Source organism: Peromyscus maniculatus, chromosome 6 (genome assembly GCF_049852395.1).
Source record: "Peromyscus maniculatus bairdii isolate BWxNUB_F1_BW_parent chromosome 6, HU_Pman_BW_mat_3.1, whole genome shotgun sequence".
In the NCBI taxonomy this organism is placed as follows: domain Eukaryota; kingdom Metazoa; phylum Chordata; class Mammalia; order Rodentia; family Cricetidae; genus Peromyscus; species Peromyscus maniculatus.
The window spans coordinates 100,664,882-100,677,287 of NC_134857.1; positions in this window are offsets into that span (position 1 = coordinate 100,664,882).

The following is a 12,406-nucleotide window of genomic DNA, read 5'->3' on the forward strand; positions in this document are numbered from 1 at the left end:
AACTAGATTAAGGTTTCTCACAGAACCACAACGATAACGAGCATTCCTATAATGGTTTGAATGTGTTTCTCGGGTTTCACATTCAGGAAATGTGGACTAAAGTAGCAGTGCTGAGAGGTAAGACCTTTGGGAGGTGACTGGCTCATAAGGACTCTGTCTTCATGAATGAGTTGATCCATTCATGGATTGATGGATTAATGAGTTACTGAGTGTTCTCGTCAGGGTTACTATTGCTGCAATGAAACACCATGATCAAAGCAGCTTGGGGAGGAAAGGGTCTATGCCATCTTACACTTCCAGGTCAGAGTCTATCACTGGGGGAAGTCAGGGCAGGAACTCAAACAGGGCAGGAACTGGGGGCAGAAACTGAGGCAGAGGCCATGGAGAAGTGCTGCTTACTGGCTTGTTCCCCATGGCTTGTTCAGCCTGCTTTCTTATAGAACTCAGGACCACCAGCCCAGGGATGGTACCAACCATAATAGTCTGGACCCTTCCCCATCAATCATTAATTAATAAAATGCCTTACAGTCATATCTTAGGAAGGCATTTTCTCAATCAAGTTTCCCTCCTTTTAGAAGACTCTAGCTTGTGTCAAGCTGACATAAAACTAGCCAGCACACTAAGGGAGAGAGTTGGTTAGCACAAAACTAAGTCTGTTATTAAAGCCAATTTGGCCACCTCTCTTGAGTCTCTTGCATGTGGTAGCCTGTACTACCTCAGGAGTCCTTGTCAGCAAGACGTTCCTCACAAGATACTGGTTCACACCCTTGGACCTCCAAGCATCTAGAACCATAAACTAAACAGAACTCTCTTCTTTGCCAATGACCCAGCTTTTGGTATTTGGTTATTACAAGAGATATGGACTAAGGCAAACCCTTTTGTAGCTTTTGTGCTGCCCATGTTAACTTCTCAGATGCTTTATTCCTCGGTGATTGCTTGTCTTCAGCTACTTAAGAACACCTACCAGTACTAAAAATAAATCTTGTGTAATACCCCACCTGCTAGAGTGGTCAAAGTGAAAGAGAAGGAATCCCAGTCATTCCTGAAGGATAGAAAACCAAAACAAGTGTGGGATGGCTAGAAAGGGGTGCTGCCATTCCACAAGCATATTGTCTGTTTCTTACAGAGTTAAATATATACTTATCATAGAAATACCATAGATGTGGAAATTGGTATCTATAAAAACGATTTGTACCTAAACATTTTAGGCAACTTTATACATAACATCTGTCAATCTGTGAATAAACGGATTCTCGGAGTGAACTACTGACAGCATTCAAAAGAACAAGCCACCGCTACACACCGTGAGGTGGGCGAACCACAGAGAGTGAAGGAAGTTGGACACAAAGAGCACATGCTATTTGATAAGACTGTGTTCTGTAGCGGGCAAGGCTAATCTCCGGTGACAGAAATCAAAACATGGTTTCCTGATGAGAAGAACAGAAAATTGACTGACTGCTAAGAGGCCCAAAGGGAACCTTCTGGGGAGAAGGGAAGGGTCTGCATCTAGGTTGTGGTTCCATCTGCTGAAATCCATTCTCCAAGGTGACAATAGAAGAGTGACTTCCAGACGTGGGCCATTCGTAGTTCCAGAGACAGGAGCACTGAGTGTCAAGACAGTGGATACAAAGCATCATCAGGGACGGATGGGTGGAGGAAGGGGCGGCATCTCCTCAGGACCAGGACTGAGAGGAGGGATGCTACTTAGGGGTGTCCCAACAATGGGGGCCAGGTATTGGGGTGTCTATGAGGGTTTAAGGAGTGGAAGTAGCTGCTATGTGTTTAGTATGGTTGATGTTTCCACCAGGGACCTGACAAGCTTTGCCAGAGCCTGGGATGTTCGTGGTCCTGGCTTGCCTTCAAGCCTACCGAGGAAAACAGCAGTTGGCCAAGTCACAGAGAAGGCAAAGCACTCTCCATCTCCCACTTAGGACATGGAAAAACAATAGGGCATCTCCGTAAGGCCCTACGAGAGGGTGGTGGCTGCAGATGTACGCGTTCATCCAAAGTCGGCAATATATAATCTTAGATTGGGTGATTTTATTTATATAAGTCATGGTAAAATAAAATTTAAAACTTTTGCTCATCAAAAGACAATGAAAAGACAAACCTCAGAATGAGAGATAATGCTGAAGACATATTTTTTTCAACAAAGGGCTCACATCCAGAATGTATGATGAATTCTACAGCCAATAAGAAAGTAGTAAATCACCCATAATAAAGAACAAGCAATTTCAAGATGCAATCCACAAAAGAGAATATCCAAATGACCTAAAACAGATTAGAAAATGTTCAACATTATTAAGTCAGTACCACTGGACATATCCCGGAATAACTAAAAATAGAAAGACAGTAGTACCAAGTTCAGGCATGAACACGATAAAGGTTCTGTGTAATGCTGGCTAAAGTATACATTGCACCATCTACTTGGGAAAGCAGTTTAGCACTGTAGAATACAGACACACAAACAACTGCTAGTCATACATTCCACAAAAAACATATAAGGGGCCCTGGAGAAATGGCTTAGCAGTTAAGAGCACTGGCTGCTCTTTCAGAAGACCCAAGTTCAATTCCTAGCACCCAAATGGTGGCTCATAACCATCCATAACTCGAGTTCCAGGGGATCCAGCACTCTCTTCTGGCTTCCACAACCACCAGGCATGCATATAGTGCAAAGATATGCATGTAGCCAAGACACACATTGTGATGGTTTGAATGGGTATGGCCACCATAGACTCATGTGTTTTTAGTGTTTGGTCCACAGGGAGGGGCACTATTAGGAGACATGGCTTTGTTGGAGTACATGTGGCCTTGTTGGAGGAAGTGTGTCATTGTAGAGGCAGGCTTTGAGGTCTCATATATGCTCAAGCTAAGACCCGTGTAGCACACAGTCTCCTTCTGCTGCCTGTGGTTCAAGATGTAGAACTCTCAGCTCCCTTTCCAGTACCATATCTGCCTGCATACTGCCATCCTTTCCATCATGATGATAATGCACTAAACCTCTGAACTGTAAGCCACCCCCAACTAAATGTTTTCCTTTATAAGAGTTGCCATAAGCATGGTGTCTCTTTACAGGAATAAAACCCTAACTAAGACACCCATACACTTAATTTTAAATATATATGTGTGTGTGTGTGTGTGTGTGTGTGTGTGTGTGTGTGTGTGTGTGTGTGTGTGTATTTGGACCATATCAGAAAACATGCACAATATTTCTTGTAGCATCATTTTTAAATATTTTGATCCAAATATCAAATAAATGTTGGTGGATGCCTTAACAAGGGAGAAAGATTCTGAAAAGGCATCAGTAGGCAATGTCACCACTGTACAGAGTGTACTTACATAAACCAAGATGGCTATGATGCCACAAGCAAGATCTTTATGGGACCATTGTTTGCATACGTTATTGTGTATGAATATGAAGGAGTACCATGTATCTCTACAGTTATACTCTGTTCATTTTATGTGGCTACTGCATTTCACAGCACAACCTTTTAAAGGCATATATTATTTATGTATTATATATAATCATATATCATATGATAATATATTAACATATGATAAATAATATAATCTATAAAAACATAGATTTTGTTTCAGTGAAGAAAGCAAAGTGGAACTCAAAGCTAAGAGACAATGCTTTTTATAAGGGAAGATTAGAGCATTTTCATCCCATGTGATGGATAATCTTGATTGTCAACTGGATTGGATCTGGAATCAGTTATGAGATACGCCTCTAGGGGGAAGGGGTTCATAAGAGCATTTCCAGGAAGGATTAGCTGAAGAGAGAAGACACCTACCCCAGAGTGGGTAGCCCTTACGATGGGTGACCCGGATACAAAGAAGTTGAGGGAAAAAAGCAGTCTCATCTGCCTACCTTCCGTCCTTGCTGGTGTCTATCCCTGATGCTGCTTCCATTGCTGTGGCTGTCATTCTTCACTAAGATCAGACCACAGCTGCTCCAGCCTTCCAACTAAGACTGGAGAGCAGCCCCTTGCCAGGAATCATCAGGCCTGCAGTACCACACTGGGACTCTGAGGCACCCTGCTTTGGACAGTGAGCGGCTATCATCTGCTCAGCCTCACCAGCATGCACGCAGTCATTGTTGCACGACCCAGGCCCTACTGTGTAAGCCCGTAGACTAAATCGTCTTTACAGTATGTGCACATTCTATCTGTGCTGCTCTACTAGAGAGCTAGCACAACTCAAGATTGACAACACACGAAAATTAACGTCATAAAGCAAGGCAGAACAAAAGGTCTTATCCGGAAAAATTAATCATTCTCTTTCCAGATGAGGAAAGGAAAAGAAATAACAGCACAGAAAATGCCTCACCCGGAGGACTGCGTGGGAGTCAGCCCGGATGGCAGGCAGCTATCAACGGAACTTCTGAAGACATGGCTGGGATCGTGGGTCTTGTTTCTTTGAGTTTTTATAAACCTCCACAAGCCCAAATCCAGGGGAGGGGCGAGCCAGTCACAGCTGCTGAAATAATACCATTCATATTCACTCCCTGGAACTCGGTTCATTCTAGTCCTCTAGGAAGCCGAAGTCTACCCTTGGCTTTATAATGAGAGAAAATACCTTTTAGAAGTGTAACAGGAGCTGGAGAGATGGCTCAGCAGTCATGAGCACTTGCTATTCTTGCAGAAGACTGGAGTTTGATTCCCAGCACCCACTCAGTGCCGCACAATCATCTGTAACTCCAACAGATTGGATACCTTCAAAGTGTACTTATGTACATGCAGGCAAAACACTCATGCACATAAGCTTTTTATTAAAGTGAAACTCAAGATAAAGCACAGGACTAGGGGTGTATCACAGTGATAGAGTACACCCTGGGCTTTGTATTCCAACCCCAGCCCCACAAAAGAGAATATGAAGGGGGAAGACACAGCTACAGTGTGTACTAAGAAAGGGAAGAAGAGCGGGAACAGGAAGCATTTGTTCTAGCTAACTGTGGCTGTGTGCTTTGTGGTTTTACATTGTTTAACCTACAACAAGGCTAAGAGATCAAGTGTTGCTATTCTGATTGTCCATATGGAAAAACTGAAGCTTACTACAAGAATTCAGACATGAGGACAATTATAGATTCCAGAAAAGGACCATGCAGTTTATATAGAAGCACAGGACAGGTGTCAAAAGACCAGTGAGAGAAGGCTGGGCAAGAAAAGGATGTTTTGAGACAAGCACAGACCTGGCCATAGACAGAAGAAGGGAAAACAGCAATCAGAGCCCATTTTACTAGGGGAGGGGAGATATGTAGCTGAAGAGTGAAACAATAAAATAATGTTTGGGGGCCAAACTAAGGAGACATCTGAAATAATAAACTGAGAGTTTATGGTATCATAGGAACAAGCAGCATGTCATTACTTGAGAAAGATTTGAGAAGTCTAGATAAGGTCTGCCATCTCTTGTCCATAATTCCAAAACCCAAAGAGCTCTAAAAATCAAAAATATAAGGCTATTTTCGCCAAGCTTTTGTTTCGATTTGTTGTCTTTGAGTCAGGGTCTTACCTAGCACTGTCTGGCCTGGGACTCAGAGATACACCTACCTCTGCCTCCAGACTACTGGGGTTAGACGGTGTGTCTGTGCTCATCTTCTCAAACCTATGTTTTTAAAGGTAGTTTATTTGGAGATAAAAGCCAATCTGCTCTGAATTCTTTGGGCATCAAGCTTGGTCTAAGCCGATATGAGTTCACTGCACTCTTGGTTCTACTTAGTATGACACCCATGTTTCACTGAAGAAGTAACTGGATTTGGCCCTGGGTACTGGACAAGTTCTAATTAGGAGAGATTTTGCAAACCATATTGTATACTCAACATATTGTGTTTTTAAAGAATCTAAAAAGTAGAAGTGAAAATCTGCTTTACAAAACACATCTCAAATTTTCAGTGAGGGGCCATCCCCTGTGACAGTGGATGGGATGGAAAGAAAAGAATGAAGTGGAGGTGACCACTTTGGAGATTCTAAATAGTTCTGGCCCGGGGGGCGGGGGGGGGGGTGGGCGGGGAGAACCTGAGACAAAATGAAGCCATGGGAATAGAAAAGATGACTGAATGTAAGTAACTCTGTGAACCAGATGTGGCAGCTAATTGGATAAAATGGGATGAGGAAAAAGTCAAAAGAAAATTCAAGATTAATTCTTGGGACCTAACAGTAGTGTTTTCATCAACAGCATCGACAAGAGAAATAGACCGCTAACAAGTCTGTTTTAATAATGTTGATTGGGGTACAGGGAAAATCTGGCTTGTGCAGACAGAGTTAGAAACAGGTGTTCAGCATTCAGGAGACACCAGGACCCGAGGGATAAATTGGAGTCATAATTTCATAGACAGCATCATGAATGTCCATACTTTTTATACTCTCATGCTATCAGAAATGCAATTTTGTGGAATCCATTCTTACAGCCAGCTCTGACTCAAGAGGAGCGAATTCTGGCCAGAGTGCATCAAGTTGTTAGCTTACCACAATGGTGTCTTCTTAGCAAAGCTATTACAAGTTCCCACCAGTATCTGATGTTTATAGCAGTGAGAACATGGTAAGGAAGTGATTGCAATATGTTAGGTCAGTAGGAGGTGAAAACCACCTTCCCCTCTAAAAGCAGGACCATTTGTGGGTGGTTTCTTAGGAAGTGTAATAGTTGATTGCAGGTTTTAACTTGAAAAGGCCAGCTATTTGGCCACACGATATTTTGGACACTTCTGTGAAGATCAGTGGATTTTGATCAAAGCAGATTGCTCTCCATATTGGGGCTGGGTCTCACCCAATCAGTGGAAGACCCACATAAAACAAAAGATTGATCTCAGGGTGAATCCTGCTAGCTGACTACTATAGTCTTCAGTGGCAACAGCAATCCATCCTGGTGTCTCCAGCCTGACAGACTTGGGACTTAAAACTCCAACACCAGCTCTTTCTAGTTTCCAGACCACCAGGCAATTCTGTAGATTTTAGACCTGTCAGGCTCTGCAATTACATAAGCCAGTTCCTTCAAGGAAGCATGAATATGTCTCTCCAGTGATAGGCATGTATGTTATTACATATTTATTTCTAAAACCTATTGGTTCCATCTCTCTTCAGAATTCTAAATCAAAAGATAGACAAAATAAGGCAAAATAATTTCACATAGGGTGCAGAATTAGTACCTACAATCCAGGTGATTTGGAGAAAAACAATCTAATCAAAACTTAAGTGGTGAGGTTGGGCTGCCAAGATGGCTCAGCGGGGAAAGACGCCTGCTGCCAAGACTGTTGATCTGAGTTCAAGCCCCAGGACCACATGGTGGAAGGAGAGAACTGACTCCAGAAAATTGTCTTCTGACCTCTATACATGTGCTCTGGTGTGCACACACTCACACACACACACACACACACACACACACACACACACACACACACACACACGTAAATAAATAATTGTATGTTTTAAAATGTTAATGGTGGAGAGCAGATTGACTGGGGCATCAAATCAGCTGAAATGATGATGACTGGGATACAGCTCAGACGTAAAGCGCTTGTCTTACCCAGCATGCACCGTGCCCTGGGTGCAGTCGTCAGCACTGTGCTAAGTTAATAGCATTAGTTAAAATGAAGATTTCTTTACCTCTTTGTAACTTTTGTGGAGTGCTGGCAGTTTTCAAACATTAGCCTTTGGAGGTTTTTGGTTGGTTGATTGGTTGGTTAGTTTGGTTTTGTTTAGTTTTGGGGACAACATCTCACCATGAAGCCTCAAATGCAGTCTTCTATTGGAGCATGTCAACATAACTCTGAATACTTGGAATCCAGCTCTTGATGTGAAAAATGCTTTTTTTTCCCCCACACAATTTGCAAAGAGTACTAGAAACAAGCATAGCTATACTCTCTCTCTCTCTCCAGGAATCTGTCTTACTTTAAAATTTTATCAGTGTGCTGGCTCTATGTCATAACTCAGTATTCCAGGGCCTCATTCACTTTAACATCCCACTGTGAATCCTGTAGAAACTGGTGAACAGGAAGTGGCAAGCATTTTGAACATGTTAAAAAGATTCATATTTATAAGAGGGAAGGAGCTAAAAACCAATAAAAATTTAGAAGCCTGCCAGTTTGGTTGATGTTTAGGGCCTCGGTATTTTTGGGTGTATCTCAGGACATGTCTGTATGATGGATAAATTGTTTCACCCAGTCTCTTACCATTAATGTATGCTCCTAGGAATCCTTGAAGTTTGGAAGCAATAACCGCATTTGACCCATTTCCTGGTTAGCTCTTGGAGTTGTCTATTTTGAGTGGAGCCCAGAGTAAGAATGGACTTCAGATCCAGACTATAGTGCAAGTGACCTGGGACCCACACATACAAAATAAATAAACAAGTAAGTAAATATAAATTTTTACAAAATAATAACTACTAGCCGGGCGTGGTGGCGCACGCCTTTAATCCCAGCACTTGGGAGGCAGAGGCAGGCGGATCTCTGTGAGTTCGAGGCCAGCCTGGGCTACCAAGTGAGCTCCAGGAAAGGCGCAAAGCTACACAAGAGAAACCCTGTCTCGAAAAAACCAAAAAAAAAAAATAATAATAATAACTACTAAATTTTAAAAGGAAATATGAACGTGCTGCTGGGAACTGCGTGAAATTGGTTAACTATTTTGGAACTGGATCCATGAAACCTTACTACATAGCTTGAACTATTATTGCGTCCTAAAGCTGGGTTTGCACAGGAGTAGTATGTACAGGGTCAGTAAGCAGGTTTTAGATTGGCCTGGAAGCCACACGTGTAAGCAGGTGTGGCTCCATCATCTTTAGCGCTTCCTCTTAAACAGCTTCTTCTCCCTCAGTCCACACGCAGGAAGGGGAATGCAGTCCCTTGTCAGCTGAGCAAGGCCAACTCAGGCCTGTTGTATATGGTTCTCCACAATATGCTTCAGCAATGATCACTCCAATGCCAAACATCTTTGAAAGACAGAAGTGAAAAGAAATCTCAGAGGGTAAAACTCCTTGGATCAGTACTTCTGAGTACACACTTTATATCAGGGGAAAGACAGCCAAGGGTATGACTCCAAAGTGTCCCATGGACAATGGCTAACAAATTAGCCTGACAGCCAGAGGCAACAAAAAGACTGTCTTAGATTGGGTTTCCATTGATACCATGAAACACCGCGACCAAAAAGCAAGTTGGGGAGGAAAGGGTTTGTTTGGCTTACACTTCAGCATTGCTGTCCATCAATGAAGAAGTCAGGACAGGAACTCAAACAGGGCAGGATCCTGGAGGCAGGAGTTGATGCAGAGGCCATGGAGGAGAGCTGCTTACTGGCTTGCTTCCACAGCTCGCTCAGCCCACCTTCTTACAGAACCCAGGACCAGCAGCCCAGGGATGGCACCGCCCACCAGGGGCTGGGCCCTCTCTCATTGATCACTAATTGAGAAAATGCCTTACAACTGAGGCACTTCTTCAACTGAGGCTCTTTCCTCTGATGACTCTAACTTGTGTCAAGTTGACACACAAAACCAGCCAGTACAAGGACACAATCAGAAATCTCATGACAGGCGATATGAGGAGAGGTACATAAACGTGCCTCTCAGACTGAACACAAAGTGTGAGGACATTTGGGTCTCATGAGCTATTTATCAAAGGACAACCACTGCAGAGAAGACCCTCACCAACCCATAGGATAGCTTATGCCGTGATGTCAGCCAGGCTGTTTCCCTGGCACGCAGTTTGGTCAGTGGGCCCATGCACAAAGTAAACAGGTGAGTGGAAATGGGGAATCACACATGAACGAACAACATCATGTTTCTTTCACCGACTTAAACTTGCTCCTGTCACTCCTGAGTGCCTAACCTGTGAGGAATAAAAGCTGAGGTACCAAGGAGGCCTCACTTCCTGGGAACCACAGCTACCTAGTTACTACTGACCTACATCGGCTTCCTTCTATAATGCAAGGCTCGGCAACTACACATAGATAATTCTTCTATGTGTTAGTCAGGTTCTCTAGAGGAACAGAACCAAAAGAACGAATATATTATAAAAGGGGATTTACTCAACTGGCTTTTACAATAAGTACTGGGCAGTTCAACAATGGTTGTCTGCAAACAGCCATCTTGCTGGCCCTCCCCCTTTGAAGAAGGATAATTTCAAGATGAGGTCATGACCTTGATTTAAATCCTAAGGCTGGATCAGTCCAAGAAGGCAAATGTCTCAGCATTTCCCAGACTGCTTCTGAAGGCCTGGAGAATCATGGCTCCTGGGAAGGCCAAGGACGCTGGGTTCTGATGTCAGTGAAGGCTGGTGGACCACTGTACTCCCCAGCAAGGAGTGAAGGCAGGCAAGCAAACAGCCCTGCTCTCTCCTCAGACCACTTTTCTTTCTGGATTATCACTAGAAGGTACTGCCCATTAGAGGGCCTGGGGTTCCCCTCAGCTAATCCTTCCTTGAAATTCCATCATCAATCTCAGAGGCATGTCCCCCTTCCTTGATTTGAGATCCAATCAAGCAGACAATCAGGAAAAAGCATCACACTCTACATATGAGCCTTATGTCCCTTCCTGTAGCATCATCAAATACAGTCTTATAGACTTGGTTTCCCTCACAAATGAGAATGCACTTGACAAATGAGGGACTCATTTCTCAACAAAACAATGTAGCAATGAGACATGACTGTCAAATTCATAGGTCTTTCTAGATAGCAAACCACCCAGAAGTGTTTAACTTAAAAGAGCAATATAAGGCCGGGCGGTGGTGGCAAATGCCTTTATTCCCAGCACTCGGGAGGCAGAGGCAAGCAGATCTCTGTGAGTTTGAGGCCAGCCTGGGCTACCAAGTGAGTTCCAGGAAAGGCGCAAAGCTACACAGAGAAACCCTGTCTCGAAAAACCAAAAAAATAAAAATAAAATAAAAGAGCAATATAATAACCAACAAAGACTTGGTCATTGGGGCAGGAAGGGGACAAGATCCTGTTATACAAAATGTATAGCCTATACATTAAAAGTGCCAGTCATCAAAAACTGATATCTCACCTATTCCTCCTTCAGGACACAGAGCCAGGACTCAAGGGATAAAAATAAGACTAACTGTTTCCAGTACTACAGTTAGTAACTCTCTCACACAATTTATTATTATCAAAAATGTTTCTACTAGAGCATATAAAACAGTTTAAGAAAACTGAAAGCTAAGACTGACAATTATATATATTGGGCTCTCTAAGTCACTAAACCACAGAGAGATCCTTGTACTGGTTGGGGTGATTAGTGAGATTGTTATGGGGAGATCAGCTTGCTGCTACAGATTGGGGTCAACAAGGGCTGTGAGGAACCGAGGTATTCTCTAGGTTGCCTCGTCAAACTCTCCAATTTAACAGTGAGAGTTAGTAAGCAACTCAACTATGAAGGACTCACTCTTCCAGAATGAAGATCCCAGCTACAGAAGAAAAAACTCAAATAAATAAGTTACAAGTATCAACCACAGTAATTACCCAAGTTCTCTCCACTGCTTGTGCTGTGTATCTGTGTGTAGTAACTACTCTTTCCAAATCCACATGCCCTGTCACTTTATGCTAAGTGTTGGTGGTAATGATCTTTATGGTTAGCATTACAGAATATTGAGGAGGGATTATAAATAAGCCCAGAAGAATTAACTCTAATAAAGATAACAGTAGCTGTGAAGACTTTGTGTCTCCCTTTGGGGGATAAAAAGGTAAGAATTTTGTGTCCAAAAAAATAGTTAGAAGCATAAATACATTTGTATATTCAAATATATATAAACAAATAAAATTTATGGCTGAGCAGAAATTTAAGGCTGCATAGAAGGATGTGTAGGATGCTTGGTGACTAAAACTGGACAGTGTACTGGTGAAGGATTTCTAAACTGAGTGTACCACGCTCCTCACATCCAGCCTCACTTCCCCTCCCCTTGGCTTTTCCAGTGTTTCTCATCCATGACCAATGTCTACCTTAAAGACACTCTGCTTGAAGGACCTAGACTCATTTGATTTCCTAAAGGGATTTCACTGATGACCCAGCTGTATTAGTTTGCTTTTGTTGCTGTGATAAAACACTGATCAAGCCGGGCGGTGGTGGCGCACGCTTTTAATCCCAGCACTGGGGAGACAGAGGCAGGTGGATCTCTGTGAATTCAAGCCCAGCCTGGTCTACAGAGCGAGATCCAGGACAGGCTCCAGAGAAACCCTGTCTCGAAAAAAAAAAAAAACACTGATCAAAGGTACTTGGGAAGGGTTTATTTGCCTTATGGTTTACAGTCTGTCATCAGGGAAACTAAAGCAGGAACTCAAGGCAGAGACTGAATCAGAGACCATGGAGGAACCTGCTTACTGGCTTGCTTCCCACGGCTTTCTCAGCTACCTGTTTTCTATAGCCCAGGCTCACCTGCCTAGAATGGATCCTCCCCCAACAGGCTTGGCCTTGCTACATCAATTAGTAA